This window comes from Cryptomeria japonica, chromosome 2 (assembly GCF_030272615.1).
Source record: "Cryptomeria japonica chromosome 2, Sugi_1.0, whole genome shotgun sequence".
In the NCBI taxonomy this organism is placed as follows: domain Eukaryota; kingdom Viridiplantae; phylum Streptophyta; class Pinopsida; order Cupressales; family Cupressaceae; genus Cryptomeria; species Cryptomeria japonica.
In genome coordinates, this window is record NC_081406.1 from 310171617 (window position 1) to 310184913 (window position 13297).

The window sequence follows — 13297 nt, forward strand, 5'->3', positions numbered from 1 at the left end:
GTTGCTTCAATAAATGATTTTGGTTCAATTTGAGAAATTAAACATACATCTTTAGTAGATAACCTTCTCCTAGTCACCACACCTTCCCTTTTATCTCCAATGATCTGATCTTCAGAATGATTTAGTTTTACATATCTGGGAGTCTTTAAATTTTCTTGATTTTTTGATTCATTTTGTTGTTCATCTGTCACTGTTGAATTTTCAGATGCTACTAGTGTCACTGGTTCACTATTCTGAACTGATTCTTGCATTACCAATTCTAGTCTTATAAATTAATCTTCTGATTCATAATCATATGATCTGATCTGATTACTGCCATGCTCATCCACCTTAACATTTATGCTTTCCATTATCCAATTCAATCTTTTGTTATAACATCTATATGATTTTCTCATAGTAGAATAACCCAAAAATATTCCTTCATCACTTCTAGGATCAAACTTTCCTAATGCATCATCTCTTCTAATTTAATATTTGCTTCCAAAATTTTTGAAATATCCGACAGTAGGTGTACAAACAAACCATAATTCATAAGGAGTCTTATTGGTATCACCTTTGATGTGTACTCTGTTGAAAGTGTATACTGATGTATTAATATCTTGCCTCCAATAGATATCAGGTAATCTAGCTTCAATCATCGTTATCCTTGCTGCATCCAATATTGTTATGTTCTTCCTTTCCACTAATCTATTCTTGTGTGCAATCCTAGGTGCAGAAAGTTGTCTCCTAATACCATTCCTCTCATAAAAGTTGTGAACTCATTGGATGTAAACTCATTGCCATGATCTGATCTTAAGCATTTTATCTTTAGTCTCATCTCAATCACAATCATAAATTTAAAGATTTTGAATTTCTCAAGAGCTTCGGATTTTTCCTGTAAAAATGCTACCCACATCAATCTAGAATAGTCATCAATAAGTAGCATAAAATATCTATCACCTTGAAAGCTTTTAGTCCTTGCTGGTCCACATAAATCAGTATGAATAAGATCAATAATTTCATTACATTTATCATGCATACTTCTGAAACAAGTTCTAACTTTCTTACCCATTTGACATTCTTTACATATCAGATTATGAGTTTTAACAATCTTGGGAAAATCTCTGACAGTTAGTATTGTACTAATCTTCACTATTCAATCAAAATTTACATGACGCATCCTCTTATGCCATAACAAACATTCATCAATCTGAGCAATCAAGCAAGCTTTTTTATCGAAGTTCAAATGAAAGATATTACCTTTGGTCTGAGCTCCGGAAGAAATTTCCAATCCAGATCTATTGATTATCTTACAATTTCCATCCTTGAATTGTAAATGAAATCCTCTATCCACCATCTGAGCTACACTTAAAATATTATGCTTTAAGCCTTCAACATAATAAACATTATCAGTATTAGTCTTATCATACAATAATATTGTTCCTTTTCCTTTGATTCTGCATGCCTTGTTGTCTCCAAATCTGAATCGTCCACCATCAAATTCTTGCAGTGTTAATAACTTTCTCTTGTCACCAGTCATGTGATGTGAGCATCCACCATCTATGACCCATTCATCCTTCTCTTCAATTTTTGCAGCTAAATATTTTTCTTCAGTATGAGTTGTTTCAATGACAGATTCTACAGAATCATCCTTGATAGCAATAAAGACCCAATCTTTGCCGGATGAAGCTCCATTACCGGTTCCACTCACAAGTTCATCATCATCATTAGTAATACCAAAATCATCATAACCAGCATCATAACATGATTTATCCTTATTCCTTCCGAATCTTGGTCTACTCTTATATTTTGGATTAGGCTTATAATTCCTCACAAATCTTTCATGATTCCTAGTAGCTCTTTCAGGGCATCTAGAAGCGGAATGACAAATCTTATTGCATGAAAGATAGTTAAAAGGGACTTTTCCTTCATACTTACTTCCAGCTAGTCCTTTAGGGATTCTTCTAGCAATTAGGGCTTCCAACTCTTCAAGTTCTCTTTCTTCTCTCTCAATTTATTCCATATCCTTAGCATACATCTCTTTCCAATCTATCTTTTGCATACTAGAGGCAGATGCTTTAAATGCAGTTTCAATTTTAGCAGCACTCTGATCTCCAAGTTCTTCAAGTTCAAAGATCGTCAATTTCCCAAGTTTAATGTATCTCTAGTTAGAGGGTTACTTGACATTGTCTAGAGTTCATTGATAGCAGTAGCCTTCATCTTGTAGGCTAGAGGTAGAACTCTCAAAATTTTTGACACTGTCCCATCCTCACTGACTAATCTGCCACAGTATTTGATACCCATGACAATCTCATTGACTCTATCCATGAAAGAACTTATCTTCTCATCCTCTTCCATCTTCAAAGTTTCATACCTTACTCAGAAACCTTCAAGATAAGCAATCTTTATTGCCTCATCACCTTCATAAAGAGTTTCAAGCTTTAACGAGATATGCTTAGTATTCTCCAATTCTATGGCATTCAATAGTTTTTCATTAGATAGGGCACTCAACAATGCTTCTTTTGCTCTCACATCATTTTCAACTCTCTTCTGTTCATTAGTAGGTGTTGGTGTTCCAGAATTAGGCTCATGACGTATATACCCTTTCTCCACTATCTCCCAAACTTCAACTCCAAGACATCTGAGATGAATCTTCATTCGCTCCTTCCAAATTTTGTAATTTGTACCATCAAATCTAGGACTCTCCTTCTAGTAGGGATTAAATGTAGAACTTGATGATGATGCCATTGAATCTCCTCAAGCGGTTAAGATTCTATAGAGAGGACCTTTCTCCAATACCAATTATTAGACAACTCAGATATCGAGAGTAAACTAAGGAGGGGGGTGAATCAGTTTACTAACAGAAATCAGAACTAATATGTATCAAAACCCTTTTAACTAGAGTACAAAGAAACCAACATAATGAAGGATAGAACATGAAAGCACAGTACACACAACACCAATATTTTTGACATGGAAAAACCACGTGGGAAACCCTACCCACAATCAGATGAATACTCTATAGTAGTATTGTGTAAAATTACAATGTGGTCTACACTTGCAAAAAGGCCAATAGCCTAGAGCACACTGCTCATCACAAAGGGAAGTCTCACTGACTTACATAAACATCGGACTACAATCCAAAAAGAATCAACTGTGAAAGTAGCATCTACTAATGCTTGATACAGTTTCAGTTAAGCATTGATGTCTTCTCTGCAATACAAAACCTTTCCAACCTTCACTAGAATGATATGACCTTGTTCGCACATAAACCACTCTTTGATAATGCAGACATAACCACTATCCATCCATCATCCTTACAATTACATGAATAAGTCTCCTATAAATTCAAATCATCAACCTTAATGACAAGGTCAGCTAAACCCTAAACCCATAAACCCATAGTTACAAAAATTACATCACACGGTACCACTGGACCAATATTATGATTTACATTACATAATATGGACCTAATTCAAGTATCCAAACACTTATATTTGCCATAAATTTTGTTAAGACCAAAATCCAACATGCTTCACCAACCGGTAGAAACCCTTAGTGAAATAACAAAAAGTTTAATCGGATCCAAATAGGACCATCATAGCAACACGCCATCCAATGCAAAGTCACCAAATACTTAGTACACAAACAAGAAACACCTTCAACATGACAGAAACAAATTCATAAGCTGGACCAAAATCTTCTAAGTAAATCACAAAATATTGTTTACCGGTAAAGTTAACTGGGAAATCCAGAAGCTAGCCAGTACCGATAAATACCAAAAGTGATAACACCCAAAGTATGAAATCATGAACCAACAAAATATAGAAGGCATATAATCATCCAAAATAAGCATCCAAAACCAATTCCAAAGATCTAATCATACCAGATCAGAATCATAGCCAAAACCAAGAGGATCACCAAGACTAACCTAGATAGATCCAACCAAGATAGTCCCCAACTGAGATATAGTGTTGACATAAATGACAACACCTAACCAAATCTAGCATATTGCCAACACATATGTCTATATAGGTCTATCGAAATGCAAATCAAAATGCAAATCTAGGAGGGACACTACAAAGTCTCCCTTTAAGTCCTGATGCCTTAGCTCAGTTACCGGAGGTAGTTCCAACATCAGAATTACGTGTGGAACCACTTCCTGCATCATCTCTATTCTTCTTGAGACATGTCTTCCTCATCTGATCTCTGATTTCTTCAACTTTTTCTTTACCCTTCTCATCTGGTTTCACATCTTTGTTCTTGTATACCGGATCTCTCCTATTCACATTTTTGCTTCTACAATACTCTTCAATGTGACTGGATTTGTTGTAAGCATAGAGAACAACAATTCCTTACATAGGTCTGAAATTCATCTAATTTCTTCTTGTCCTACATTGGTTAGAAACATGTCTAAACATACCACATGCATAGCATCTCACATTTCTTCTATTCTGAAGGTTATTCATCATAGTTCTACACTCATTTGACTTATGACCATACTTATTGCATTTGAAACACAGACCGATAAAAGATGGACCATTATCAATCACCCTATGTCTACATTGACTAGCAATATGACCAAATTTGTTGCAAGCAAATTAGTTACCATTGAATTTATGAGAATTAGGTTGACTTATCTAAGGACTTCTTTTGTTATCCTTCTGATGTCCTAGTTTGGAGCTTTCACCTTTCTCAGATCCAATTCCTTGTGTGTCATTATGATTCTTTTAGATTCCGAGCATCTAATCCAATTTATTCGAACTGATTCAAAACTTCTCCTTAAACTTATTTGCAACCTCAAGATTATATTTAAGAAAATGAACTTACTTTCTAAGTTCTTCCTCATGTTCTCTAACATCTTGAAGTTCATCTTTCAACTAACCATTCTCATTTTCAAGTCCATAACATTCTTCAGTTTTATCTTTCAAGGACTAAGAAAGCTTCTCATCATTCTTCTTTCTTCCTTGAATCTCCTTGGTCAATCTCATCACTATAGCTTCCATCTCATTCTTTTGAATTGTATTATCTATAGCAAGTCTCTCACATTCTTTTGTATTTTCCTTCATGGAATCTTCATAAACACTTTGCCTCTCTTTTGTTGGCATTATGTGAATGGGTATGAGGACATGATGACATTGTATGTTGTCATTGATGTCAATATGTTGAAGAGGAGAGAACCGGTATATTACCAAGAACCGGTGTATGTGAGAACCGGTATAACACTGTGAACCGGCATTTGTGCCGAAGTGAAGCGGTGTGTTTGTTTAAGGTGAACCAGCATGTGGTTATGGGAACTGGCACATGGAAGCTTTGTATGACTACCGGTTGGTAGTCTCAACTTCAGGGTTTCTGGTTGAAGTGCCTCAAGCTTGTGTGACTCAATCGGTGACTTTGTGTGATGAGTTAGCATTGTAACGAAGAACAGATCATGTTGCCATGTCAGCCTTGTGCACGTGAAGGATCCTGCATGAAGGAGATTGTTCCTATCTACCTCAGGAATGTGTGAAGTCTGTAAATGGTAATAACGCGTGATGGGTTATCAGCCGCCATGAAATCAGTGGAAAATGAATGATGGAGAACATCTAGAGATTGGTTCAAGACTGTTGCAATTAATGCAATGTGCTCAACGATCAGGATTGAACCGTTTGAATTGCTTAACCTAACAAGTTTAGGGTTTAGGGTTTATGCTACCGACCTATCTATTTCCTATAAGGTCAATGTTGTGTTTCTTTCTGAGGTTGTTGGCAAAAGTTGTGTGTGTGTATCCAAGTGAAGGGATACTTGATTCTTGCCAGACCAAAAGAGAAAAGTGATACTTGCAGAGTGTAAGTGTAGAAGGTGAAGAGGAGCTAAAGCGGATCTACATTGGCATTGAGTGTTGTTACCAGATCATTGTAATACCTGTTGATCTCTAACCACTTCAACAGTTGGGAAATCCCTTAACAAGGTAGCTTTAACCGGCTTACTCTAAATCCTTTAAAAGGGTGACTCAAAACCATTGAGTTCTTGAAATCCTCTAACAAGGTAACCTGTAACAGGGTTTAACCCTTAACTGGGTATTCTAGCCATCCCTTAACCGGGTGATCACTAACAGGATCGGTTCCTAATAGAACCTATTGTATCAGTCTTTAACCGGACAAGGCTCCTAACAGAGTGGACTTCTAAAGAGTTCAAAAATAGCGTGTGGGTATTCATCCCCACAATGGTTTTTCCCAGTTGGGTTTCCACATGAAAAATCTATGTGTCATGTGTGGTGTTATTCATGTGATGGTTTAAGTGATTTGTGTCTGAAGGTAAATCATGTTGATCTAGTTGTTTATATATATCCTTGATGGTACATTGCATGTTCATGCACTAGGGTGAAATGGAAATGAAGTATTAGATTGTATGAAAAGATAAGTGTCAACCAGTTTATGCTTCTCTCAGTTACTCTGGGTTTTGCCGGTTGTACTCTGTTTAAGATCGGTGTTACTGTTTGTCTGCCAAAGCACAGTGTCTGCTGACAAACCTATTTAGGATTGTGTTTTTTTCTGTACTGATTCACCCCCCCTCTTAATACCGGTTTGGTACTATCCATTCATCATTGAGTTATCAATTGGTATAAGATCGTCCTCCAGGTCCTCTGTGTTATAAGCTTAACCGCTTGAGGTAAAGATCCCAGTCTAATGATGAAGAGGGAAGATCCAAAGTTCAACAAAGAAAATTTCAGTATATGGAAAGACAGAATGAAGATATACATCAGAAGGATGGGTGCTCAACACTGGAGCTATGTTGAGAATGCCCATGTTTCCCCTACCGATACTCTCACTAATGACCAAAAGAGAGAGATGCAGGAGAATGGGCAAGTCATGGAAGCCCTAATTAGTAGTTTATCTGACATTGAGTTTATTGATGTCCAAGATAAGGTAAATCCCAAAGAGGTATGGGATACTCTTGAAAATATCTATGGCGGTGATGAGCATGTAAAACAAGCTAAGGAAGAAAGCCTTAGAGGGAAGTTTGAAGACATGTGGATGGTTGAAGGTGAGACCATTCAATAGTATGGAATAAGAATCAAAACTATTGTCAGAGATATCAAGAGTCCGGGTGGTAAAATGGAAGATTCCACTGTGGTAGGCAAAGTCCTGAGATCCTTATTACCAGTCTATGCAATAAGGGTTGTTGCTATTCAGGAGTTGAGATCAATAGATAAAACTAAGGTATCCCTAGACTCCATCATTGCAAAGTTGACAGCCTATGAGCTAAATAGTTTTGATGGCAGTGTTCAAAAGACTAAATTGGCTTTTAAAGCTTTTGTTGTACCATCCAGAAAAGGAAAAGAAGCTAGCACTAGTGGTGAACCAAGACAGAGCAGAGAAATGGATGATGAGGAGATTCTGATGGCATTTGAAGCTCTTCTTGCTAGGAAACTTCCTAAAGCAACCGGTAAATACAGAGGTAAGCTCCCTTTGAAATGCTTTTCTTGTAACCGGATAGGACATATTGTTATAAACTGTCCTAATGGCGACAACAAGGACAAACCGGAAAGGTTCAAGAAATTCAAAGGAGGAAACCGGAGAAACTATTTTGTGGCAGTTGATGAAGGTGTCACAGATGAGGAATCGGAAGATGAAGAAAATGAAGATATTGTGTTTGTTGTTGTCAAGGAAGATGTGTCAGACAAGAAGGCTCTTGTCTCCCTCTTTGATAATTCCAATGAGTGGATTATTGATAGTGGTTGTTCTCACCATATGTCTTGTGACCGAAGCAAGTTTCTATCCTTGGAAGAGTATGATGGTGGTGTGGTTCACTTTGGTAATGATGCACCATGTATGGTCAAAGGCAGAAGGTCCATCTCTCTAAATGGAAAGAGTAGTGCTGACAATGTGTATTGGGTTGATGGTCTTAGACATAGCCTTTTGAGTGTTGCCCAGCTGAATGATAGTGGTCTCACTCTGGAATTCAAGAATGGTGAATTGGTGGCCACCGGCATGCAAACCAAAGGTAACCTATTTTAGCTGAATGCAAATATAAGTACATGTCTTATGGCTAAATTTAATGATAGCTGGATATGGCATAGGAGACTCTGCCATGTAAACTTTGATAACATTGTGAAGGCCAGTAAGATCAAGGCAGTTAGAGGGTTGTCAGATCTAAGAAAACCGGAAAATACCTTGTGCAAAGAGTGTCAACTGGGGAAAATGTCTTCCTCAACCTTTAAAGGTAAACCTTTCGTTGCTGACAATTTGCTTGATCTTGTGCATAGTGATTTGTCTGCTCCTATGAAAACTAGGAGTGTGTAGGGTGATAGGTACTTCATGATTCTCACTGATGACTGCTCAAGAATGATGTGGGTCACATTCTTGAAAGATAAGTCTGAAGCTTTTGTAAAGTTCAAAGCTTTCAGAGCATTAGTGGAGAAGGAAAGCGGCAAAAAGATCAAGTGCTTGAGAACTGATCAAGGAGGGGAATTCACTTCCAGTGAATTCAAAAAGTACTGTGAAGAACGTGGCATCAAGAGGCAACTGTCTGCACCCCAAACTCTACAGCAGAATGGCCTAGCAGAGAGGAATAATCAGACTGTGGTTGAAGTAGCTAGAACTATGTTGATTCAAGGAAAGGTAGCTCACACCTTTGGAGGGAAGCAGTGAGCACTGCAGTCTACACAATGAACCGAGTACTCGTCAAGAAAGGTAAGGATAAAACTCCTTATGAGTATTGGAACGGTAAGATACCTATGGTTAGCTACTTTAGAGTGTTTGGTAGCAAATGTTACATTAAGAGGAGTGAACACCAGAGCAAATTTGATGCTAAATGTGATGAGGGAATATTCCTAGGGTATTCCACCAAGAGCAAAGCTCTCAAGTGTTTCAATAATAGGACTTACAGAATTATGGAAAGCATCAATGTAAGAGTTGATGAAACCTCTAAGAAAACTGAGGAAACCGGCATTGAGCAAGCAGTAAATGAACCGGTTGTAACCTTCTACGAACCGATTGTCAGTCAACCGAGTACCAGTAACAGTGTTGCTACACCGGCAGATGTAGATGCTAATACTGATGGAGATGAGGATGAAGAAGAAAAGAAAGAGGAATCTATCAAGACCATTCCTTGGTATGTTAAGCTGAATCATGATCCTAAGCAAATCATAGCAGATAAGGATGCAGGAATCATTACAAGACGAAAGGTCAGAGAAAACTCATGTATGATCTCTGAATTTGAGCCTAAAACATTCAAAGAGGCACATAAAGATGAAGACTGGATCAAGGCAATGGACGAGGAACTTGACCAGATAGAGAAAAATGGTACATGGTCTTTGGTACCTAGACTGGAGCATAAAAATGTCATTGGTACCAAATGGGTTTTCAGAAATAAGCTGAATGAGGATGGCACAGTGATTAGGAACAAAGCCAGATTGGTGTGCAAAGGGTATGCTCAAGAAGAAGGAGAAGACTATGGAGAAACCTTTGCTCTTGTAGCCAGATTGGAAGGAGTTCGTATGCTTCTTGCATATGCAGCTTTTAAAGGTTTCAAAGTATATCAAATGGATGTAAAATCTACATTCCTAAATGGTGTACTTGAAGAGGAGGTGTATATAGAGCAACCAGATGGGTTTGCCCTATCTGAAGACAGTGACATGGTATGTAGGCTACATAAAGCCTTATATGGTCTAAAGCAGGCACCTAGAGCATGGTATGAACGTCTGCATTCTCATCTTGTGAAGATTGGATTTGAGAGAACAAGTGAAGATAGCAATATCTACCTAAAGTCTGAAGGAGATCAGATCCTGATTTGTGAGGTATTTGTTGATGACATTATCTTTGGTGGAGATGACAAGATGAGTCATGAGTTTGTAGATGAGATGAAGAAAGAGTTTGAGATGTTACTCATAGGGGAGATTAAGTTCTTCATTGGACTGCAAATCTAGTAGATGAAAGATGGAATCTTTATCACTCAGTCCAAGTATGTCAAAGAGGTGTTGAAGACCTTTGGCATGGAAGATAGCAAACCGGTTGGTACACCGATGGTGACCGGTTGTAAACTATCCAAAGAGGATGACTCAGCATTGGTTGATGAGAAGGAATACCGATCAATGATTGGTAAGTTGCATTATGTAGTGCATAGCAGACTAGATATTGCACATGCAGTTTGATTTACTGCAAGGTTCCAGAAAAGTCCAAGAGAATCCCACTTGGTTGCAGTCAAGTGGATTCTTAAGTATCTGAAGGGAACTATTGATTATGGATTGTGGTATCCATATAGCAAGGATTTCAACTTGAAAGTATTCACAGATGCTGATTGGGCAGGTAATGTGGATGATCGGAAGAGCACAACCGGTGGTGCATTCTTTCTCGGTGGTAGACTGGTCTCATGGATGAGTAAGAAGTAGAGTTGTATCTCTCAGTCTACAGCGGAAGTAGAGTATGTTGCAGCTTTCATGAACTGCACTCAGACAATCTAGATGAAGCATGTATTAAATGGCTTAAAAGTCCCTATATCTAAGCCAGTAAGTATATTTTGTGACAATACTAGTGCAATTAACATCTCCAAGAATCCAGTTTTACATTCTAGAACCAAACACTTTGAGCTTAAGTATCATTTCTTGAGGGAAAAAGTTCAAAACAAAGAGATTGCACTGGAACATGTTTCCAGTAAGGAGCAGTTAGCAGACATATTCACCAAGCCTCTCCCAAAGGCTACATTTATGTACTTAAGAGGTGAATTAGGGGTGCTACCCCTTCAGGAAGTAAACTAAAGGTATATGCTCCACATCAGTCAAGTATTGCATAGTCAAATTTTTCTTCAAGATTGATGTGTTGAAGGATACTACTCCTCAGGGGGAGCAGCATAATGGAACAGGGAAGCTTGTGCCTCCACTTTGGCATTGTTGTCAAAGGGGGAGAAGAAGAGAAGAGAAGAAGATATTTGTAGAAATTGGGGGAGAAGATGTGAAGCGGAGAGATATCTTTGTAAATTGCCATCAATGCCAAAGGGGGAGATTGTTGGCATTATGTGAACTGGTATGAGGACATGATGACATTGTATGTTGTCATTGATGTCAATATGTTGAAGAGGAGAGAACCAGTATATGTGAGAACCGGTATGTTACCAAGAACCGATGTATGTGAGAACCGGTATAACACTGTGAATCGGCATTTGTGCCAAAGTGAAGCGGTGTGTTTGTTTAAGGTGAACCGGCATGTGGTTATGGGAATCGGCACATGGAAGCTTTGTATGACTACCGGTTGTTAGTCTCAACTTCAGGGTTTCTGGTTCAAGTGCCTCAAGCCTATGTGACTCAATCGGTGACTTTGTGTGATGAGTTAGCATTGTAACGAAGAATAGATTGTGTTTCCATGTTAGCCTTCTGCGCGTGAAGGATCCTACATGAAGGAGATTGTTCCTATCTACCTCAGGAATGTGCGAAGTCTGTAAATGGTGATAACGCGTGATGAGTTATCAGCCACCATGAAATTGATGGAAAATGAACGATGGAGAACGTCTTGAGATTGGTTTAAGACTGTTGAATTTAATGCAATGTGCTCAACGATCAAGATTGAACCGTTTGAATTGCTTAACCTAACAGGTTTAGGGTTTAGGGTTTATGCTACCGACCTATCTGTTTCCTATAAGGTCTATGTTGTGTTTCTTTCTGAGGTTGTTGGCAAAAGTTGTGTGTGTGTATCCAAGTGAAGGGTTACGTGATTCTTGCCAGACCAGAAGAGAAAAGTGATACCTGCAGAGTGTAAGTGCACAAGGTGAAGAGGAGCTAAAGTGGATCTGCATTGGCATTGAGTGTTGTTACCAGATCATTGTAATACCTGTTGATCTCTAACCACTTCAACAGTTGGGAAATCCCTTAACAAGGTAGCTTTAACCGGCTTACTATAAATCCTTTAACAGGGTGACTCAAAACCATTAAGTTCTTGAAATCCTCTAACAAGGTAACCTTTAACAGGGTTTAACCCTTAACCGGGTATTCTAGCCATCCCTTAACCGGGTGATCCCTAACAGGATCGGTTCCTAACATAACCTATTGTATCAGTCTTTAACCGGACAAGGCTCCTAACAGAGCAGACTTCTAAAGAGTTCAAAAATAGCTTGTGGGTATTTATCCCCACTGTGGTTTTTCCCAACTGGGTTTCCACGTGAAAATTTTTTGTGTCATGTGTGGTGTTATTCATGTGATGGTTTAAGTGATTTGTTTCTAAAGGTGAATCATGTTGATCTAGCTGTTTATATATATGCTTGATGATAGATTGCATGTTCATGCACTAGGGTGAAATGGAAATGAAGTATTAGATTGTATGAAAAGATAAGTGTCAACCGATTTATGCTTGTCTCAGTTACTCTGGTTTTTGTCGGTTGTACTCTATTTAAGACCAGTGTTACTGTTTGTCTACCAAAGCACAGTGTCTGCTGACAAACCTGTTTAGGATTGTGTTTTTGTCTGTACTTATTCACCCCCACCCCCCCCTTTAAGTATCGGTTTGGTACTATCTGTTCATCATTGAGTTATCATCTTTCTCCTTTAACTTGTCAACTGGTTCCATTTGCTTGTCTCTTGACTTGTTCAAATTATCTTTCAGTGATTCAATAAAGTTCTCAACATATTTCAGATTTTCCTTCAATTTCTTGACCTTAGCTTTGGATTGATCTAGATCATCAAGTGCAACAAGTAGCTATTCTCTAAGACTTCCAAAATCCATTGATTCACTTGCAGGATCCCTCTTAAGCTGGTAGACTTCTTCCGAGGAACATAGCTCAGATACCAATTGTTGGAATCAATGAACACTGAGAGGGGGGGTGAATGAGTGTTCTACAATTTAAACCTCCATAAACTAATTCTTAATTCACTTCAAGAAACTAAAATAAATTAAGGAGAAAAAACATAAAGCAAAGAACAACAACACCATAACACCAAATTTTTTACATGAATGCCACGGTGGGATTCAAACCCACGATATTAATATACTCTGCTAAAAGTATAAAAATATTACAAGACATGAATGCACATGCATTCAGGAACACTACCTAGAGTACACTGCTCAATTACAAATAAGGGTAACAACTTGGAAGGCTCATTGCATTACAAATGATTGTAAGAGATTACAATGAATTTTGAACTATCAAATAACATCTACATATTCTTGAATATTGTTCTGGTTAAGTAAAAAAATATTGTATCTCACTCAACTCTATGATACAACTCTGTTTTGATACTCTACTTCAATCTAGAGCACCGATCTAATACTTGCACAAGTGAAACTACACACAATCAACCATGTCCACCTCTCATGCTTCCACATCACACCAAATTGATCAATTAAACCTT